Source organism: Rhinoderma darwinii, assembly GCF_050947455.1.
Source record: "Rhinoderma darwinii isolate aRhiDar2 chromosome 5 unlocalized genomic scaffold, aRhiDar2.hap1 SUPER_5_unloc_34, whole genome shotgun sequence".
NCBI classification, from domain to species: Eukaryota; Metazoa; Chordata; class Amphibia; order Anura; family Rhinodermatidae; genus Rhinoderma; species Rhinoderma darwinii.
The window spans coordinates 644841-666415 of NW_027461792.1; the positions used below are offsets into that span (position 1 = coordinate 644841).

The 21575-nt window shown below is 44.1% G+C and overlaps 1 non-coding gene and 2 pseudogenes across 1 annotated transcript; all 3 read right to left on the reverse strand.

The window, feature by feature from the left end:
- Nucleotides 1-3400: 3400 nt before the first annotated feature.
- LOC142690623 (U2 spliceosomal RNA) lies at nucleotides 3401-3595 on the reverse strand. Its single transcript, XR_012859353.1, has one exon. It is a non-coding gene; the product is annotated as a U2 spliceosomal RNA (small nuclear RNA).
- A 6323-nt stretch (nucleotides 3596-9918) lies between these two features.
- Nucleotides 9919-10087, reverse strand: LOC142690611 (U2 spliceosomal RNA; annotated as a pseudogene).
- A 6663-nt stretch (nucleotides 10088-16750) lies between these two features.
- Nucleotides 16751-16925, reverse strand: LOC142690579 (U2 spliceosomal RNA; annotated as a pseudogene).
- Nucleotides 16926-21575: the final 4650 nt, after the last annotated feature.

Here is a 21575-nt window from a genome sequence, read left to right on the forward strand (position 1 = left end):
AAAAGCCTTAACCAATAAAATACGTCCTGGTAAGATTTCTTGAATAAAATCAATTAAAACGTTTCCCTTAAAAAGAATGGCGACCCCTGCTGATCTGGACTCGTTTGATCCAGACCAGACGGATGGACCATATTTCCAATCTTCTTTATATTTGGTGTACTTCATCGTATGGGGAATACCGCACTCCTGCAGGAAAAAAACAGAGGCTGCCAGGCAAGATAAAAAATTGAAGAGAGCAACCCTTCTTACTTTAGACTTGGCGCCCCTCACGTTGAGGGATATTCCCTTTAGTTCAGACATTGTGGAGTTTTGAATGCGTATTTGATTTTAAAATAATAAATAGTAGCGGTATTTTAAAATCACACATTTTCTCCACCAGCAATACCAAATATCTCACTTGGGCTCAGATACCCGCCCCCGTCCGAATCATTTGTCAGGAGGGAGAACGAAGGAGAGGAACTACCTTCGCTGAGGGTAACGCCAGCAACCAAACTTCTGCGTACGGGGAGCCCAAACTCATTCGGATCTCCCTGGGTCTCAAACGGTTGACCGTCTAGGTCGGGTGGGTCCCCAAGGGGGCTCGCACCTCCCCCCTGGGACCGTGCAGGCCCTTCTGGAGGGGGAGGTTGCGCACAAGGTGGGGTGTCAGTTTCCACGGGGGGAACAGTGCCCGCCCTCCTCACCAGTCGCGGCGAGGAGGGGGTTCTAGGAGGAGCCGCATCGTTTTTCACCGTTGTGTCCATCTGCTCCTCCCCTGTCTCCCCCCTACTGACTCTGGCTTGCCTCCCTTTTTTACGGGGACCCACCGGCACCTCGTCCTCTTCCTCCGACGAGGATGCCAGAGACCCAGGGCTTGGAGCAGGCCCGGCACCCCCTGAGCAACCAGCCTTCTGGGATGCCTCAGTTTTTCCGGCCTGCTCCTTTTCCGCCTTCCGCTTAGTCTGCCGCTTTTCCTTCGCACTGGGCTCCCCTTTATCCTCCAAGGTTGCTGGCTGCGAGGTACCTGTTTTGGCTCCAGTCCCTCGCACCTTTGAAGCCCAGGTACCTCTCTCCTCTTTCGTGTGGCTGGTCTGTTCCTCTCCCTGGGGACGGGTTTGGTCCGCTGGTGGAGCACGTGGGGGCGCTCCGGGTTGCTCATCTTCTTCGCCTCGGTACCTATAGGGGCAAGAAAAATACAGATGACCAGTTTTCTGACAAAAGTTACATTTTTTTTCTCCTGTGCATTCTCTAATTGTGTGCTCTTTGCTTCCGCAGTTCCTGCAGGTGACATCGCAGTTGTAACTGGTATGCCCATAGGTACCGCAGGCCCTGCAGAAGTTTGGCATCCCCGAGAAGTAGAGGTCGCCATTCACTGTTCCAATTTTAAAACGAGCCGGTGGGAGTCTCGTATTTTGGGTGGAGGGGTCCTTTATCAAAGTCACTAAGTACTTCCACTTGACGGTCCACACACCGCACTCGTTCATAACTCTCCCCATAAGCTTGATGTTCTTGAAGTAGGCAGCTAAGAATGCTGCCACTTCCTGGTCCTTCACATATGGGGAATACATCTTAATCACCACGAGTTTGGTTACCTCAAAAGCATGCTCTATTACCTGGACTCCCAAAGACGTGAGTTGAACTTTTTCCCTCTCAGCTTTGTCCATAGCATCACGGAGGATACCTTCTCCAACAAAAGTTATGTCAAAAACTCCACGCCTTGGGTAATCCTGGATCGCCAAAATTTCATGCTTGCGGACCGCCAGCAACTTCTCGAGGATTTCGTATACGAGGAACTTGACACCTCGTGGACCGCCTCCACCCTCTGCCAAGATGACTCTAGCAGAGTTTCGCAGCCGGGCGTATACCGGCACCGCATCGGGTTCGCCTGCCATTAGCGTGGCCAGGTCGAACCGCGCAGCTTTCGCTGCGCCCCTTGACGTACAGAGACCAAGGGGCTGGGGGGATCGCAACTCGTTGCTCAGGACTAAGCCTCTCTCCCAAATAGCAGCACGGGGGTGAAGTCCAGGCGAACCTGGACGATCCCCCGAGGCCGAGAGAGAGGGTACCTGAGCACCTTCTGACTAAAAACCTCCTGTATAAATACACTTGGTCTTAGCCAAAAGGCCGAGAAGCGATAACCCGAATGGGCCGGCCGTTGACCGAGCCTGTCCCATACTGCTGTTCACCCCTTGCAGCGATTCAGCCTACTCCTAGGCAATTCCATGGGGCCCTGCAGGCTCACACACATTTACAGCTACTAAGCGGGAGGTGAATAAAGGCCGGAGAGGAAGCTACACAGGATTTGCTTCTTTTGCTTGCACCACAATGCAGTGCTGAAAGAGGAGGAATCTACATAAAAACGCCTTCCTGGCAACGCCCAAATGCCCTCCTGCCATGCAGATAAACACTGGCAGCGGCAGCAAGTGCATGCCCACAGCCACCCCTTGTTCCTTCACACCTTGTATCAGCTGTAATCCAGTCCAGTCCAGTGCTGCCTGCTGAGCAGCACTGACCAACACTGCCTGGGCCCAGGCTTTTATCTATCTCTGAGGCAGGCCCCATTATGATGTCAGAAAGCTGGCTCTGGAATCCTGAGGGCTCCACTATGACACGTGCAAAGTTCCGTCTGAACTTTATATAAGACGGTGAGGCTCAGTCAGTCACTCAGTGTTGCCTGAGAGGGCAACACTGCAACAGCCGGCCGCCAGGCTGTCTTTTTTTTGCACATTTATTTGCCTCCAGGAGGCCACAAGAGGGAGACAAGGGACTGCAAAATGGAAAATAAGCATCCACCAACTTTACAGACAACTTCTCCTTGCTCCTACAACCTCCATCCTTGCACAGTTTGTTATTCTTCTAGGTAACATAGTAACAAATCCAAATTGCTGCTCTCTTTGTAGGCAAGCAAGGGTTTGTTGCAACTGCAATTCTTACTTCTTCTTGAAATGTAGGGACGACAGTACATTCCATCACATCCATCTAGTGTACACAGGTAGGTCCATTGTGGCGGGTAGGCGGCTGGCTGCTTTAATGGCTGTTTGCTGTTCCCCTACTCCACTCCACTCCACTATTTGACTGTGGTGCTGCATCAATCAGTGGCTGGCTCAGGTGCAGCTCTTTAACTTACCTAGGAGGGAGGGAGGGCGGAGAGAAGACAAGGAAGGTGAATGAGCTGTTCCAATGTGAAATGCCGGAAACACAGAAACACAGAAGACACACACACACACACACAACAAGAGGTGGCAATGTATTAATTAATTGCATTTAATAAATGAGCTCATTATCACACATGACTGTACAAATGCATTGTCCAACAGGTGTTGAAATAATGGGATTAAAAGGGGAGATCCCATCAGAAAGACAAAAACAATAGCAAACACAAATAGCACTTTTGGAATCTGATTTTAGTCAACACATAAGGGAAGGGTGCACCGGTCCTGGAAATACTGCAATACCAGGTCAATGCGTGGAGTGGACAGAGCAAGCTCTATTTCCATCTCCCTGTTCTAAAAATCCATTTAATATATGGTCCCCAGATAGGGGACGTATCAGATATTAAACTGATAAGAACAGATTTTTTTTTTTTTTTTTTTTTTTTTTTTTTTTATTAAACCATTCAGGTTTTTTTGAATAAAACCGAGAACTGTAGTTGTTCAAACCACCTCTCTATTTTTCAAAAAATCTCATCACTCTGGTTCATTATTTTATTTTTCCATCAAATACAAGATAAATCAAACAAATTCCTCAAACTAAATACCTCCATTTCAACATTCGCCATATCCCTTCCGCATCCATACCTCTTTCTAGATCCCATTTATAATAAAAATACAATTTAGCCAATACCATACTAACCACATCCTCCATCTCAAATACTTCTCTTTTATACACATTCAAATTCCTCGTATTCCACAATACTTCTTTCACACAAGTCAGAAAAATCCACAACACTCTATCCTTTTCACTACCCAAACTACACAAACCAAACAAGACAATTTCATACGTCAAAACCTTCAAACCAGTCAATTCTTCACACAACCCACTCAACTTTTTCCAAACATCCTTTGCATGCTTACACGACCAAAACACATGACTCACATCCTCATCATCCCCACAACCTTCTCTCGGACACCTTTCAGATGCAACCAAACCTCTTCTTTTCTGAACACTCCTTACAGGCAACACTCCATGTACCGACATCCATAACAAATCTTTCTGCTTATTTGACACATCATACGTAACAATCTTCTTCCACACAGACTTAGACTCCTTCGAATTCAAACCATTTACAGAACACATCACATTATTCATACACATACTTCTCACAACATTCTTTTCACTCAGAAATCTCTCCATTCTTACATCCTCTAGCTGGAATTTTTTGATAAATTTTTCTACATACAAATACCACCCTGTGCACTGAAAAGCAATTGGTTTACATAAATTCCGTTTTTCCCACCTTAAACGCTGAATCACCGTTCCAGCTAAATACTTCGACATTCTAGAAGCCTTGGATTCTTTAAATAAAAGCTCAACAAAAAAACGTACACAATTAATTCCAATGAAAATCTCCAAATTTGGGAAATCCAAGCCTCCATTACGTCTGCTTTTCATTAGAATTTCTCTCCTTGCCTTCTCAATCCCGCTCCCCCATAAAAAAAGGAACAAAACTCTATTCACTTTTTTTAACATAGCAACAGCAGGAGGAAAAACCAAAGCAACATATAAAATCATAGGTAGAATAATGCTTTTGACAATTAAAACCTTCCCCGAAAAAGAAAGATCCCTCATTCTCCACATTTCCAACTTTCTCACAATCCTACCACCTAACTCATCCCAACTTTCTCTCCCTTTCAACTCATCATCAAACACAATACCCAAAATTTTCACACCATTCACCTGTTCCATATCAGGATCACTCACCCGTTCATTACTGAAGAAAAATTTAAATTTGCTCTTACCCCAATTTATTTTAAAAGCAGACGCAATACAAAACATATTTACAATCAACTTCACTCTGGACATATCATACACTGAATCACACAATACACAAATATCATCCATATATCCCAAAGCTTTCACACGCTTTCCATCACACCCGGGCACCACCAAACCTTTCACAACCTTATCATTTCTAATCATTTGCAACAATGGTTCAATCGCACAAATAAAAAGGATGGGAGACAACGGACAACCCTGTCGCACACCAGACATAATACTAAATGATTCTGAAAAAAACCCATTCACCTGCACACAACTCTTTGCATTCGCGTATAATTTCTTCAACAAACTCACAAACTGAACCGGAAAACCCATTCTCTCTAACACTTTGAACAAAAACACATGCGCCACACGATCAAACGCTTTCTCAAAATCTAACGCACACACAATCACCTTCTTATTCCGACCCTTACAATCCTCAAGCATGTCCCGCACCAACGCCACATTCTCATGCAATTTCCTTTTCGGTACCGCACATACCTGATCCTCATCAATCACACACCCAATAACATTCCTCATACGATTCGCAATCAGCTTGGCAAAAATTTTATAATCCGTATTAAGCAAAGTAATTGGTCGCCAGTTTTCTAACCGTCTCTTATCTCCTTTTTTATGCAACAAAACTACCATACCCTTCTTCATCACATCACACATATTCATCCCAGAAAACAACACTCTCATAACATCTATAACATCCTTCCCAATTATATCCCAATATTTCCCATAGAACTCAGCTGGTATTCCATCGATCCCTGGAGACTTATTTTTAGCCATACTTCCCACCACATCCTTTACTTCACCATCCATAATCTCACCAAGCAAAGACTCATATTCACTTTCAGGAACAAAATTACCCACAATATCCAAAAACTCCTCATCATCACCCAGATCACACTTCTTCAAATCATACAGTTGTTTATAAAAATCAGACACCACATCAATCACATCCTTACCAAACACCTCTTTATCATCCTTATCCAATAACACATTCATTCCACTTTTCCCACCACACATTTTTTTAAAGAAAAATCTAGTGCACTTCTCGTGATTATCTCTAACCTCCACCTTAGATCTAAATATTATTTCTTTCCCTTTCTCTCGGAACCACTCCTTAATATCTTTTTTTGTTTTTTCCAAATCGTGTCTTACATCCATACCCAAATTTTTACATTGTTGAAGGAACGTCATCCGCATATTAAAGCGTGAATATTCTAATCTTTTCCTTCTCGCTCTTCTATACCCTATCTGTCTAAAGAAACCACCAATCTTTTTTTTCACCCATACCCACCATTCACACACATTAGAGAAAGAACTTTTCTTCCTAACCCAAAACCCATATTTTTTCCCAAACCTAGTTTTCACCCTTTCATCACTCAGAAAACTAACATTCATCTTCCATACCCCTCTACCATAAAAGAAATTATTTATAACAAAAACCCCCAACAAACACTCGTGATCTGAAAACCACACTCTCTCCTGCGCATAATCTACACATTTCATTGCTGAAATAGAAAAAAAGAAAAAGTCCAGACGAGAATCTGTTCTTCCGTCATCGGCATGGTAAGTAAATGGACCTGGTTTCCTGGTGACAGCGTCCTGCAAAGCAAAGTCCTGCAAAATTTTATTCCACAAAACTCCAGTGACATCCACATTAGACTCTGTGGACCCAGCTCGGGCCTGCTTCTCCAGGATACAGTTAATGTCACCAACAATAATTACAGGAACTTTACCATGAAGAAAAAATTTTAAAGAATCAAAAAGTGCCAACCTATCAGTTTTCACAGCATGGCCATAGATATTAATTAGCCTAAACTGCCACCCCTTATAGGATAGTAACACACAGACACATCTTCCTTCCTGTATAATTTGAGTCTGTTTGATGACAAACTCATTATTTTTAAAAAGAATACCAATTCCATCATTCCTATTTGTGGAAGAAAAAGACCAAATTGCTTCCCCAAACTTCCATTCTTCTTTCCTAGGCATTTTTGACAAACCACATTCTTGTACGCAAACAATGTCACTGCCCTTAGAGGCCAAAAAGTCCAGGACTGCAGCACGCTTGTGAGCAGAGGAGAACACCCGTACATTTTGTGAGACAATTTTTAATCTCAAAGACATGCGGGCATAGTATTGTTAGTGCAATGGAAAACCATGGAAAAAACCAGAACATATCACGTCCCAGGGAAATACATCGCTCTTTCCAAATTTGCCACATTGACTTCACTGAGGAAACCTTCCCCAGGAGAGCTGGGTACTTCTGAGGCCACCTCAGATGACTTAGGGCTAGAACTGGAGTCACTATCCAGCAAAGAAAAAGGATTTGCATGAGCAGAATCTTCCAATAAGCCTATCTTAAGTCTCTTCACCGCCTTTCCAGACTTCCCCCTTTTTGAGACAACTTTATGGAAGATTTCCGCACTAGTGGCACTAGGCATCCTGGCCTCCTTCTCGTCCTCCTCCGATATTGACCACTCCACTTTTGCTGAATCGTCCATTTTTGACTCTGGGCTAGAAAAGGACAAAATTTGCATACTTGCACCGTTATCAGGGTATGCACACCCACTAGGTGGCGCTGTGTCTTTACCTTCCATAGGTATAACCCCAGGTGTCTCATCAACAGTTGGCTCTGCAGGAGGGACCACACCCAACTCCATGCTGTCAGTATGTGAGGTTAGAACCTCTCCTAATCCAGCTTTCCCAGGGTCCTGAGAAGCAGCCACAGAAACATTGCCAGCTGGCTCTGAAATTACCTCAGAAGAGGCAGCAAGGGAACTTGTTGTTCTCACCTGTCTGCCCCATGTTCTTCTCTCTTGTCCTAAGAAAGGAAACACCTTTGGACATTTCCTACAGGTATGACCAGGCAAACCACAAATATCACACCTGGATGGGGAAATACATGCACTAGCCTCATGTCCTGTTTCCTTGCAATTTCTGCAAACTTTGCCTTTGCATGCATCTTTGGTATGCCCGTAGGAAAAACATGATCTACAAAAGCATGGCATATCTTGGTAGTACAGATATCCCTTATTCCCACCAATGGAAAAATTAGCAGGAGGATTCATCACTCCTCCAATACAGCTGGAGTCAGGTTTCAGCCTGACCCAGTACTTGATATCACCATTAAAGACTCCCCATAGGTTCTTCTGCTCCACACCACCTCTAACATGGGTACAGTAATGAGCTAAAAAAGCCCTGACCAGCCTTCTATCCAAAAATGGGTTATACATATGAATTGTTATACATTTCTCCACTGTAGAAAAAAGAGGTTGCACTTCAATGGATGTTAATGCCTCATGCATGTGTTTTTCCTTTAGCAACTGAAAAACGTTTAAACAGTAGGCGGCCTCAAAAAAGGATACATCATATGTAGCAATATTGCTGAAAGCTTGGATACAGAATACCTCTACCAACTTAACTCCAGCCAGGTCCAGAAGGATGTTCTCAATGATATGTCCAGTATCAACTTCGTCTCTCCTCTGCTCATTCACCACGAAACGGATAGTGTTACGCACAGCTGCCATCTTGAAATGGAATGCCCAACGGCACGATGATCGCTCCCAAAAACGTCGGATAGGACTCCACGAAAGACCGAACCCCCGGCCCAGACCAGGCAATAAACCTGATCTGAGCCAAAAGGCCGAGAAGCGATAACCCGAGCGGCCCTTGCCTTGCCCGAGCCTGTCCCATACTGCTGTTCACCCCTTGCAGCGATTGATTCAGCCTACTCCTAGGCAATTCCATGGGGCCCTGCAGGCTCACACACATTTACAGCTACTAAGCGGGAGGTGAATAAAGGCCGGAGAGGAAGCTACACAGGATTTGCTTCTTTTGCTTGCACCACAATGCAGTGCTGAAAGAGGAGGAATCTACATAAAAACGCCTTCCTGGCAACGCCCAAATGCCCTCCTGCCATGCAGATAAACACTGGCAGCGGCAGCAAGTGCATGCCCACAGCCACCCCTTGTTCCTTCACACCTTGTATCAGCTGTAATCCAGTCCAGTCCAGTGCTGCCTGCTGAGCAGCACTGACCAACACTGCCTGGGCCCAGGCTTTTATCTATCTCTGAGGCAGGCCCCATTATGATGTCAGAAAGCTGGCTCTGGAATCCTGAGGGCTCCACTATGACACGTGCAAAGTTCCGTCTGAACTTTATATAAGACGGTGAGGCTCAGTCAGTCACTCAGTGTTGCCTGAGAGGGCAACACTGCAACAGCCGGCCGCCAGGCTGTCTTTTTTTTGCACATTTATTTGCCTCCAGGAGGCCACAAGAGGGAGACAAGGGACTGCAAAATGGAAAATAAGCATCCACCAACTTTACAGACAACTTCTCCTTGCTCCTACAACCTCCATCCTTGCACAGTTTGTTATTCTTCTAGGTAACATAGTAACAAATCCAAATTGCTGCTCTCTTTGTAGGCAAGCAAGGGTTTGTTGCAACTGCAATTCTTACTTCTTCTTGAAATGTAGGGACGACAGTACATTCCATCACATCCATCTAGTGTACACAGGTAGGTCCATTGTGGCGGGTAGGCGGCTGGCTGCTTTAATGGCTGTTTGCTGTTCCCCTACTCCACTCCACTCCACTATTTGACTGTGGTGCTGCATCAATCAGTGGCTGGCTCAGGTGCAGCTCTTTAACTTACCTAGGAGGGAGGGAGGGCGGAGAGAAGACAAGGAAGGTGAATGAGCTGTTCCAATGTGAAATGCCGGAAACACAGAAACACAGAAGACACACACACACACACACAACAAGAGGTGGCAATGTATTAATTAATTGCATTTAATAAATGAGCTCATTATCACACATGACTGTACAAATGCATTGTCCAACAGGTGTTGAAATAATGGGATTAAAAGGGGAGATCCCATCAGAAAGACAAAAACAATAGCAAACACAAATAGCACTTTTGGAATCTGATTTTAGTCAACACATAAGGGAAGGGTGCACCGGTCCTGGAAATACTGCAATACCAGGTCAATGCGTGGAGTGGACAGAGCAAGCTCTATTTCCATCTCCCTGTTCTAAAAATCCATTTAATATATGGTCCCCAGATAGGGGACGTATCAGATATTAAACTGATAAGAACAGATTTTTTTTTAAGTTGGCTACCCCTTTGCAGGGGTGTCAATGATTTATTGATAAAAAGTTCAATTTTACAATAAAATACTTTTTAGTTACATAGATAGATACAAAAAAAATTTTTTTACATTGTAACAATAGTAAAATCAAATTTCCTTAAAATTTATGTAGGGGACATGGGGCAAATCTTTATTTATTTGGAGTTCCAGTCAGTCACAAACCATTTATTTAGAAGGGTGGCATTCCTTTTTTTGTCTAATAAAAAATAAATATACATTTCACTAAAACAAAGACCTAAAACATCATCAATCGATAAAACGTCGTGCTTAAAAAGAAGGATGTTCCTGGCCTTCCACAGAGCTTCTTTGGCGCAATTCATCGTCTTCCATGCAATTATTTTCTGATTCGCGGTTGGGCATCCAAAAAGTCCATATAAAATATCCTCATAGTTTAAGTCCTTTAGGTCTGCCATCTTCACCAAAAGAGGGAATATTTTTTTCCAAAATTCTTTTGCAAAGTCACATGTCCAAAAAATATGTCTTATCGTCTCCTCGGCCTGGCAGCCTTCCCTCGGGCAGACGGCAGACCTCGCGAATCCTCTTCTGTACTGGAATGCCCGGCATGGAAGACATTGATGAACGCAGCTCCAGGCCAGGTCCATCTGTGTATTAAAAAGATAAAACACATTAATCATTTTGAAAATAAAAGCACATCGTTGTGTATTAAAATTCTCCACATTGCTGACCGTCTCGCTCTCTCTCAGGTCTTTTATTAGTTTTTTGCTATTCTTAAGTTCATTCACGGTCTTCCCTTTAAAATTGAAGAGAGTCACTATTTTTTCTAAAATTACGTAGTTTGCTGGTAATTTAAAAGCGTATGGTGAGGATAAAATTATGTTGAACCAACCAAACCTCCGCATAAAAAACCCAGTATTAAAACGTAAAAAGTAAGACCAATAGTGCTCTTTAAAAAGGGAATTAAAACAGAAACTAAAGAACTTAATTAAAAGAAACCTATTAAAATCAGGAAAATCTTTGCCACCCTTTAGTTTGGACTTTATTACCGTTTCTCGTTTCAATTTCTCCATCCTGGAACTCCAAAAGAAGGTAAAACATGCTTTTGTTATTTTTTGTAATAAAACTGTTGGGGGAGGGAACACCATGCTTGTATATAAAAGAAGGGGTAAAATGACCATTTTTATGATTAAAATTTTTCCCTCCATGGTGAGTTTCCTCATATTCCACATACAAATTTTATTGTTTACCTTCTGCGCCACCATGTCCCAACTTATAAAACCATTGTCGTGCTCACTGAAGGAGATACCTAAAACTTTAATAGTATCTGACACAGGAACGGGTACGTCTCTAAAAACCATGCTTCCTATTCTTAAAATATTACTTTTGCTGAAATTTATTCTAAAACCGGAAGCACAGCAATAAAACTCAATTTGTTTTAGGGCTTTCTGAAGCGACAGGGTGTCCCTACAAAGTATCGCCACATCATCCATGTACCCCACTGCTTTAGCCTCTATGCCGCCTCCCCCCGGCAGGGGGACTCCACGTATCTGTTTGTCCCGGCGTATTGCGCATAGCAGAGGCTCTAGTGCACATATGAAAAGCAGTGGGGACAAGGGACACCCCTGCTTCACCCCAGAGTTTAAAAGAACGTCCTGTGTCTTAAAACCATTTACTAAAATTTTGCTTGTGCAATCTTTATAAAAGGCTTTAATAGATAGTAAAAAACCTTCAGGTATACCCATCCGCTCTAAAACCTTAAAAAGATAAAAGTGCGATACTCGGTCGAAAGCTTTTTGAAAATCTATGGATAAAATGGCTAATTTTCCGTTTCTAGATTTTGTGTCTTCAATCGCATCTTTTATTAAATTAATATTATCCCAGATGCTGCGGCCTGGCACCCCACACACCTGGTTAGAGTGTATGATGTGGGGTACTATGGCTTTTAAACGGTTTGCACATAGTTTTGCCATTATTTTGTAGTCACTATTCAGAAGGGTTATTGGTCTCCAATTCTCTAAAACTGCGATGTCACCTTTTTTGTAAAGCAAGGAGACCTCACCCTTCCGCCAGGACTTAGGCAGCATCTTGGAATGAAAGACTTCGGTAAAAAGGTTTAAGAGATCATCTTTTAAAATATCATAAAATTTGACATAAAACTCGCTGGGTATACCGTCCGGGCCAGGAACTTTACCTGCTTTAAAACTCTTCACTGTCTCTAAAATCTCCTGCTCCGACAGTTCCTGCAATAAAAAATTCTGGGAGACAGGGTCTAAAACAGTAGTAATCTCCTTCAGCGAGTCACGCATAAAATCACGATCCACAGTTTTCACATTAAAAAGGTCAGTATAAAACTCATGAACTTTACTTAAAAGACCCTGTACATCCGACACCCCATCAATATTTTTAAGAATAGCTTTTTTATTGTTCATTTTCTTAAAGAAGTACCTGGAGCAGGTCTCGTTCTCTTCCACGTGCTGTACTTTAGAACGAAATATAATTTCTTTACCTTTCTGCTCCAGGCACTGAGCTATCTCTTTTTTTAAGTTGGCGATGTCGTCTTGTACCTCTATCTCGTGTTCTCTCATCTTGTACAGGGTCTGTAGGCGGGTGTTGAGAATTTTAAAAAAAGCTTGCTTTTCTCTAGCTTTTGCCACGCTTTTTTTAATAAAAAATTCTTTTATTTTCCTTTTCATTTTCTCCCACCATGCGGTGATGGGAGCCCGTGTGTCTCTCACCCGCCTACTCTCTTTGTAAAATTCAATAAAATCTGTAAAAACCTGTGGATCATCTAAAAGGGAAACATTTAACTTCCAGGACTTTTTACTAATAATGTTATTAAAATCACGCTTTACATAAAATGATAAAAGCTTGTGATCGGAAAAAACATTGGTTAAAACTTCACATTTAAAAGGCAGTAGATTCTCATTACAAAATATAAAATCTATCCTGGAGCTACAGGTGGCGTTGCTCCAGGTAACGCCGGCTTCCTCTGGACTGCTCCTGTTACACTCTTTATAAACGTCTTTTAATTTAAAATCACCCACCATATCTTTGAGCAGTCCAGAGGTCTTGTCATAGTTTCTGCTTGTAGCACTGGTAAGCCGGCGTTCCCCCCTCAGGATACAATTAAAATCACCTGCGAGGATAAAAGGCTCAGTCGTGTTAATAAAAAGAGGTAAAATCGCTAACATTTCTGCTCTTTCATTTTTATCTGGTGAGCCGTAAAAATTTAAAAACTGCCATTTCACACCGTCAATAAAAGCCTTAACCAATAAAATACGTCCTGGAAGAATCTCTTGGATAAAATCGATTAAAACATTTCCCTTAAAAAGAATGGCGACCCCTGCTGATCTGGACTCGTTAGATCCAGACCAGACTGATGGACCATACTTCCAATCCTCTTGGTATTTATGGTACTTCATCGTATGGGGAATGCCGCACTCCTGCAGGAAAAAAACAGAGGCTGCCAGGCCAGCTAAAAAGCTGAAGAGAGCAACCCTTCTAACTTTGGACTTGGCGCCCCTCACGTTGAGGGAGATTCCCTTTACTTCTGACATTGTGGAGATTAAAATAGCGTCTTGATTTTAAAATAATAAATATTCGTGGAACTTAAAATCAGACATTTCCTCCACCAGCATTACCAGAACTCTCGTTTGCGCTCATATCCCCACCCTCGTCCGAATCGCCTGCAAAGAGGGACGAAAAGGGAGAGGAACTACCTTCACTGAGGGCCGTGCCAGCAACTCTTATCTCATACAAGGGGAGCCCAATCTCGCCTAGCGTCACCTGGGTCTCAACTGGGTGACCACGTAGGTCCATTTCGGGTGGGTCCCCCAAGGGCCCCGCCTCTCCCCCCAGGCTCTGATGACGCCGTCTTAGAGGGGGAGGTTGCGCACATGGCGGGGTGTCCGGTATCTGGGAGGGAACAGTGCCCACCCTCCTCACCAGGTCAGGCGAGGAGGTGGTCCTAGGAGGAGCCTCACTTTTTTTCACGGTTGTGTCCATCTGCTCCTCCCCTGATTCCCTCCTACCAGCACGCTCCTGTTTTCCCTTTTTTCGGGGACCCACCGCTACCCAGTTCTCCTGCTCGGAGTCAGACTCCTGAGACCCAGGTACAGGAGCAGGCCCGGCACCCACTGGACAACCAGCCCTCTGGGATGCCCCAGTATCATCGGTGGCCTGCTCCTTTTCCGCCTTCCTCTTAGATTGCCTTTTTTCTTTGGCATTGGGCTCCATCCTTTCCTCAGAGGTTGCTGGCCGCGAGGCACCCGCTTTGGCTCCATTACTTCGCACCACTGAAGCCCAGGTGCCTCGCTGCTCCTTCGCTGCCCCGGCATGCTCCTCTCCCAGGGGGTGGGACTGGTCTGCTGGTGGAGCACGTGGGGGCGCCTCGGGTTGCTCATTTTCTTCGCCTCGGTACCTATGGGGACAAGAATAGTACAGATGACCAGTTTTTTGGCAAAAATTACATTTTTTCTCTTGTGTGCACTCTCTCATATTGTGCTCTTTGCTTCCACAGTTTCTACAGGTGACATCGCAGTTAAAACTGGTATGTCCATAGGTACCGCAGGCCCTGCAGAAGTTTGGCATCCCTGAAAAATAGAGGTCGCCATTCACATTTCCAATTTTAAAACGAGCCGGTGGTAATCTCGTTTCTTGGGTGGAGGGGTCCTTTATCAATGTTACTAAGAACTTCCACTTGACGGTCCACACTCCACACTCGTTCATAACTCTCCCCAACAGTTTAACATTTTTGAAGTAGGCAGCTAAGAATGCTGCCACTTCCATATCCTTCACATATGGGGAGTACATTTTAATCACAACGAGTTTGGTAATTTCAAAGGCATGTTCTATTACCTGGACTCCCGCTACCACGAGTTCACCTTTTCTCCTCTCAGCTCGGTCCATGGCATCACGGAGGATTCCTTCTCCCATAAAGGTTACATCAAATATTCCTCGTTTCGGGTAGTCCTGGATAGCCAAAATCTCGTTTTTGTGGACCGCCAGTAGTTCTTCCAAGATCGTGTTAACCAAAAATTTCACGCCACGTGGACCGCCTCCACCCTCTGCCACGATAAATCGGGCAGAGTTCCTTAGCCGGGCATACACCGGCACCGCATCAGGCTCGCCTGCCATTTCCGTGGCCAGGCCGAACCGCACAGCAAAAAGCTGCGCCCTATGGGGTCCTGAGACTTACCAAAGGGCTGGGGGGGGATCGCAACTCGTTGCTCAGGACTAAGCCTCTCTCCCAAATAGCAGCACGGGGGTGAAGTCCAGGCGAACCTGGACGATCCCCCGAGGCCGAGAGAGAGGGTACCTGAGCACCTTCTGACTAAAAACCTCCTGTATAAATACACTTGGTCTTAGCCAAAAGGCCGAGAAGCGATAACCCGAATGGGCCGGCCGTTGACCGAGCCTGTCCCATACTGCTGTTCACCCCTTGCAGCGATTCAGCCTACTCCTAGGCAATTCCATGGGGCCCTGCAGGCTCACACACATTTACAGCTACTAAGCGGGAGGTGAATAAAGGCCGGAGAGGAAGCTACACAGGATTTGCTTCTTTTGCTTGCACCACAATGCAGTGCTGAAAGAGGAGGAATCTACATAAAAACGCCTTCCTGGCAACGCCCAAATGCCCTCCTGCCATGCAGATAAACACTGGCAGCGGCAGCAAGTGCATGCCCACAGCCACCCCTTGTTCCTTCACACCTTGTATCAGCTGTAATCCAGTCCAGTCCAGTGCTGCCTGCTGAGCAGCACTGACCAACACTGCCTGGGCCCAGGCTTTTATCTATCTCTGAGGCAGGCCCCATTATGATGTCAGAAAGCTGGCTCTGGAATCCTGAGGGCTCCACTATGACACGTGCAAAGTTCCGTCTGAACTTTATATAAGACGGTGAGGCTCAGTCAGTCACTCAGTGTTGCCTGAGAGGGCAACACTGCAACAGCCGGCCGCCAGGCTGTCTTTTTTTTGCACATTTATTTGCCTCCAGGAGGCCACAAGAGGGAGACAAGGGACTGCAAAATGGAAAATAAGCATCCACCAACTTTACAGACAACTTCTCCTTGCTCCTACAACCTCCATCCTTGCACAGTTTGTTATTCTTCTAGGTAACATAGTAACAAATCCAAATTGCTGCTCTCTTTGTAGGCAAGCAAGGGTTTGTTGCAACTGCAATTCTTACTTCTTCTTGAAATGTAGGGACGACAGTACATTCCATCACATCCATCTAGTGTACACAGGTAGGTCCATTGTGGCGGGTAGGCGGCTGGCTGCTTTAATGGCTGTTTGCTGTTCCCCTACTCCACTCCACTCCACTATTTGACTGTGGTGCTGCATCAATCAGTGGCTGGCTCAGGTGCAGCTCTTTAACTTACCTAGGAGGGAGGGAGGGCGGAGAGAAGACAAGGAAGGTGAATGAGCTGTTCCAATGTGAAATGCCGGAAACACAGAAACACAGAAGACACACACACACACACACAACAAGAGGTGGCAATGTATTAATTAATTGCATTTAATAAATGAGCTCATTATCACACATGACTGTACAAATGCATTGTCCAACAGGTGTTGAAATAATGGGATTAAAAGGGGAGATCCCATCAGAAAGACAAAAACAATAGCAAACACAAATAGCACTTTTGGAATCTGATTTTAGTCAACACATAAGGGAAGGGTGCACCGGTCCTGGAAATACTGCAATACCAGGTCAATGCGTGGAGTGGACAGAGCAAGCTCTATTTCCATCTCCCTGTTCTAAAAATCCATTTAATATATGGTCCCCAGATAGGGGACGTATCAGATATTAAACTGATAAGAACAGATAAGGTTTCAACAAAATTTTATTGGCACATATATATATATACAGAGAATACATTTTCATAGAATAAAATTCAGTAATAAAATGCTTGTTGTACATTTCATAAAATAATTTTTGGTGTAATACAATTCTGTAATAAATTATTTGTTTGTACATTTTTCTTTAATAAAATTCAGTAACAAAAAGTTTTTATAATTCATTTCATTAAAACCTTTTTGTAAAATTAAATTCAGTAATAAAATGTTTATTTTCATACATTTCATTAAAATGATAAAAGCAATACATTTTTAACGAGAAGAAGGTTTCTTTAAAAATATGACAATGGCAGGATAAAACAAGCAGTAAAATCACAATTACAAATACATAAATTATTTACATGGTAATCGTGTTCCACAGAGACAGACACCACATGGATGCCGCCTCTTTTGCTCCTAGATTTTTTTTGTCTCTGAGGTAGTAGACATACAGCTCACTTAGCGCAATCTTGACACAGTCTGTAATGTCAATAAAATCACGTTTAAAAAGAAGAATGTTCCTAACCTTCCAGATGGCATTTTTAAAACAATTAATAATCATCCAGCAGATCATCTGCTGTCTGAATGATGGGCAGGTAAAAAGGCCATAAAAAACGTATTCGTACTTAAAATCTTTAAGACCACAGATCCATTTTAGTAAAAGGCCTGCTTTTCTCCATACCTCCTGTGCATAGTGGCAGTTCCAGAACAAGTGCATTACTGTTTCGTCATTCCCGCACCTATCTCGTGGGCACTTGGCTCTCGCCACCAGTCCTCTCCTATGTTGGAATGCACGTGTAGGGAGGCACTGGTGGACGATTGCCCAGGCAAGGTCCTTATGCACATTTGCAAGATATTTTCCATACACATTTCGCCACACTTGCTTGGACCTTGCCTGCGAGAAATTGGACACTGCCACTGTCTCTTCTCCGTGTCTGCACGCCACTGACACCTTCCTCTGGTCCCCCAATATGTCAGGCTCCAATTCTTGGAGGCTCAGGAGCCTAACAGTCTTTTCTAGCACCACATAGTGTTTTGGGGGACACAGAAGCACAGGAGAATTTAAGGAGATACGAACCCAACGTTTAAAAACCATGCCCGCTGCGTATTTTAAAAAGCAGCTAAAAATGCCATCGGATTTAAACATTTTAAAACAGAAGCAGAAATATTTGATATAAAAAAATGTAAAAAGGTTAGGAACATTTCTCCCGCCATTGTCTTTACCTTTATACATAAAATCACGTTTTAATTTTTCCATCTTGGAGCCCCACAGAAACATAAAACAAATGCGTGTTAGCTTTTTAATATATAAAATGGATGGAGGGAAAACCATGGCCACATAGAGCATTATTGGGATTAAAATCATTTTTATGATTAAAATTTTCCCCTCCATCGTGAGGCTCCTAAGATTCCACATTAAAACCTTCTTCTCTATTTTTGCTATCACTGAGTCCCAGTTAGAGGTCCCATTGTTCGCCTGATTAAAAACAATCCCTAAAATTTTAATCTGGTCCTTCTGCATTCTGACTCCTGGGGTCAGGGAGGAATCCCAGCCTCCTATATTAAAACAGTCACATTTATCAATGTTAAGTTTAAAACCAGAAGCCTCGCAGAAAAAGGTGGTGTTCCTCAGCGCCCTCCTCATGGATGATGAATCGGGGCACAGAATTGTCACATCATCCATGTAGCTTAATACCTTTACTTGGTTGCCCCTCCCACCAGGTATTGGGGCGCCTCTAATAACTTTATCGTTCCTGAGCATGGCTAAAAGGGGCTCCATTGCGCAAATAAATAGTAGGGGAGACAATGGGCACCCTTGCTTGACTCCAGATAAAAGAGGAACACCACTAGTTAAAAATCCATTTATAGAAATCTCACTAAAACAGGACCGATATAAAAGCATCACACGACTTATAATAAAATCAGGCACCGCCATTTTTTTAAGAACCATAAAAAGGAACTCATGGGACACTCTATCAAAGGCCTTTTCAAAGTCAAGGGATAAAATAGCAAGGTTTTGGCCTCGATCTTTAAAATACCAAATAACATCTCTTAAAATATTAAGGGACTCAGTGATAGATCTACCAGGTACCCCACAGACCTGATTTGGGTGGATTAATTTACTGATAAAAGGTTTAAAACGGACCGCTATCAGTTTGGCTAAAATTTTATAATCTACATTTAAAAGCGTAATCGGGCGCCAATTTTTGAGCTGGTCCTTCCCACCCTTCTTTTTAAAAATTAGGGACACAATCCCCCTTCTCCAAGAAGGGGGCAGCTCTTTTACAATAAAAGCCTCTTTATATAGTAAAATCATATCCTCTTTTAAAACATCCCAAAAAGTTAGATAAAATTCAATAGGCAACCCATCCTCCCCAGGGGCCTTTCCCGCTGAAAAACTTTTAAAAACAAATAAAAGTTCCTCTAAATTAAGATCCCGGGATAAAACCTCCTGGTCCAAAGTATCTAACTTAAAATCAAGGGAGTTAAGAGCATGATTTAAAAAGGATTCATCAATGGCTTTTTTACTAAAAAGGAGTTGGTAAAAATTAAAAGCTGCATTTAACATTCCTCCCACGGAAGTCTCCCCTTCTAGGTTTAAAATAGCGTCTCTTTTGTCATTTACCTTTTTAAAAAAGAATCGGGAGCACTTCTCGTCTTCTTCTAGATGCTTCACGTGGGAGTTAAAAATTATTTGTTTACCTTTATCATCAAGACATTTTTTTATTTCAGCTTTTAAGTTTAAAATATCAGAATCCACATCAAACCCAACATCCTTCAATTTAAAAAGCACATGTAGACGCTTATTAAGAACATAAAACCACTGTTTCTTTTCTCTAGCTTTCTTCCTACCTGCTCGGATAAAAAATAATTTAATTTTTGGTTTAATGCCCTCCCACCAGTGCAGCATGGTCTCGTGGGGTTTTCTCTGTAATTGCCAGCACTGGTAGGTCCGCACAAACTCATTTTTAATTTCGGGGTCCTCCAGGAGTGTGGCGTTCAACCTCCAGAGGCCCTTACTTACTTTTTGCTCTCCCTCGAGCTCCAGAGACACATTTAGGAGTTTATGATCTGAAAAGATATTATTTAAAAGCATGCATTTTTGTGGGGTAAAATCATGAGAGGCAAAGATAAAATCGATTCTGGAGCTCACTCTTCCATTCGACCATGTGGCGCCTGGGTCTCCTGGCAAGAGATCCTTCCAGCAATCGCGTAATTTAAAATCATCAATAAAATTTTTGAGCAGGTAGGTAGTTAGGTCTTTTCTATTTGCATCACCCCCCTGCCGGCACTCTCCTTCTCTTATGCAGTTAAAATCACCCCCTACCAGCAGGGGGGTAGACCCAACACAAAACAGTGGTAATATATTAAAAAGTTCTGCCCGCTCCTGTTTGTCAGGAGGGGCATACACATTTAAAATACGAATTAAAAGTCCATTAATATGTAGGTGGGTTAAAACAGCTCTGCCGGGCATAATCTCAATCACATTTTGTATGGAAATAAAACGGCCACGGCAGAGTAATCCCACACCTGAAGAACGACAGTCATTGGCTCCAGACCACACCGAAGGGCCCAGCTTCCAGTCTTGTTTTAAATCCATATAGTCCATGCTGTTAGGGATTCCACACTCCTGCAGTAGGCAAAAATCAAAGTCCATTGTCTCAAGAAAAGAAAATAAAGCAGCCCTGCGAACAGGGCTCTTTAGGGACCTCACATTCAGTGAGGAGAATTTTAGGGTACTAGAAGGCATCGCTTATGGAGAGTCAGTGTCCACCTCTGAGGAGCCCGACCCCGATATACTCTGGGAGTCAGGCTGCCCCGCATCCGGGGACGCGAACTCCAAGATGTTCACAGGGTCAGAGCCGGATAGATGTTTAGACCCGACTCTTCCCCTGAATTCGCTTTCATCCGAGCTGCGGCATAGTGTTTTCCTCTTAATTGTGGACACGTCCTCTTCTCTCGTCCTCTTCCCCGTACTGGATAAATCCATACGCGCTCCGTCCTCGTCCTCCTCACTCGATGTCTCCTCGGTCTCCTGGCTGATGTCATCTCCGTCACGATCTCCGGCCTCTGCTACCTCAGGTGCGGCTACAGGTCTCTCCGGATCGCTGGTCATCTCGGGTTGCTCAGGAGCCTGTGAGGTCCCTTCCTTCTTTCTCATCATTCCGCCTACTGCATCTAAAGCCGTCTGCATCCGACCCTCTATTGGCGTAACAAGAGGGACGGACTCTAGCTCCCCAGCCGATCGGTGGCGGCTGGTGCTTGGGGTATCCCGCAAGGAGCCCCTGCGTCTGGACTCCTTATTTGGCTCTTCACCAGCCACCATCTCTGCCCAGTCCCCTTTCGTGGGTATCGAGGACCGGCGAGACTTTTTTCCGACCGGTTCCGGGTTGGAGCTTGGGGCCTTCATTACAGAGCTAGAACAGCCCTGCTCGGCCCCCTTGGAATCCCTAGGACCACCCTCCACACGTGGAGTGGAGGGTATTGGCCCTGACCCTTCGGTAGGTCCCGGGGCATTACCAGCAGTGCCCACACCTGTTGCAGGCTGCTGCCCTGGCCCCGGTCGGGGTGGCCCAGGTTTGGGTTCACCCCTCAATGACTGCGTTCTCTTTGGACAATCTTTGTACATGTGTCCTGTCTCCCCGCACAGGTTACACATGG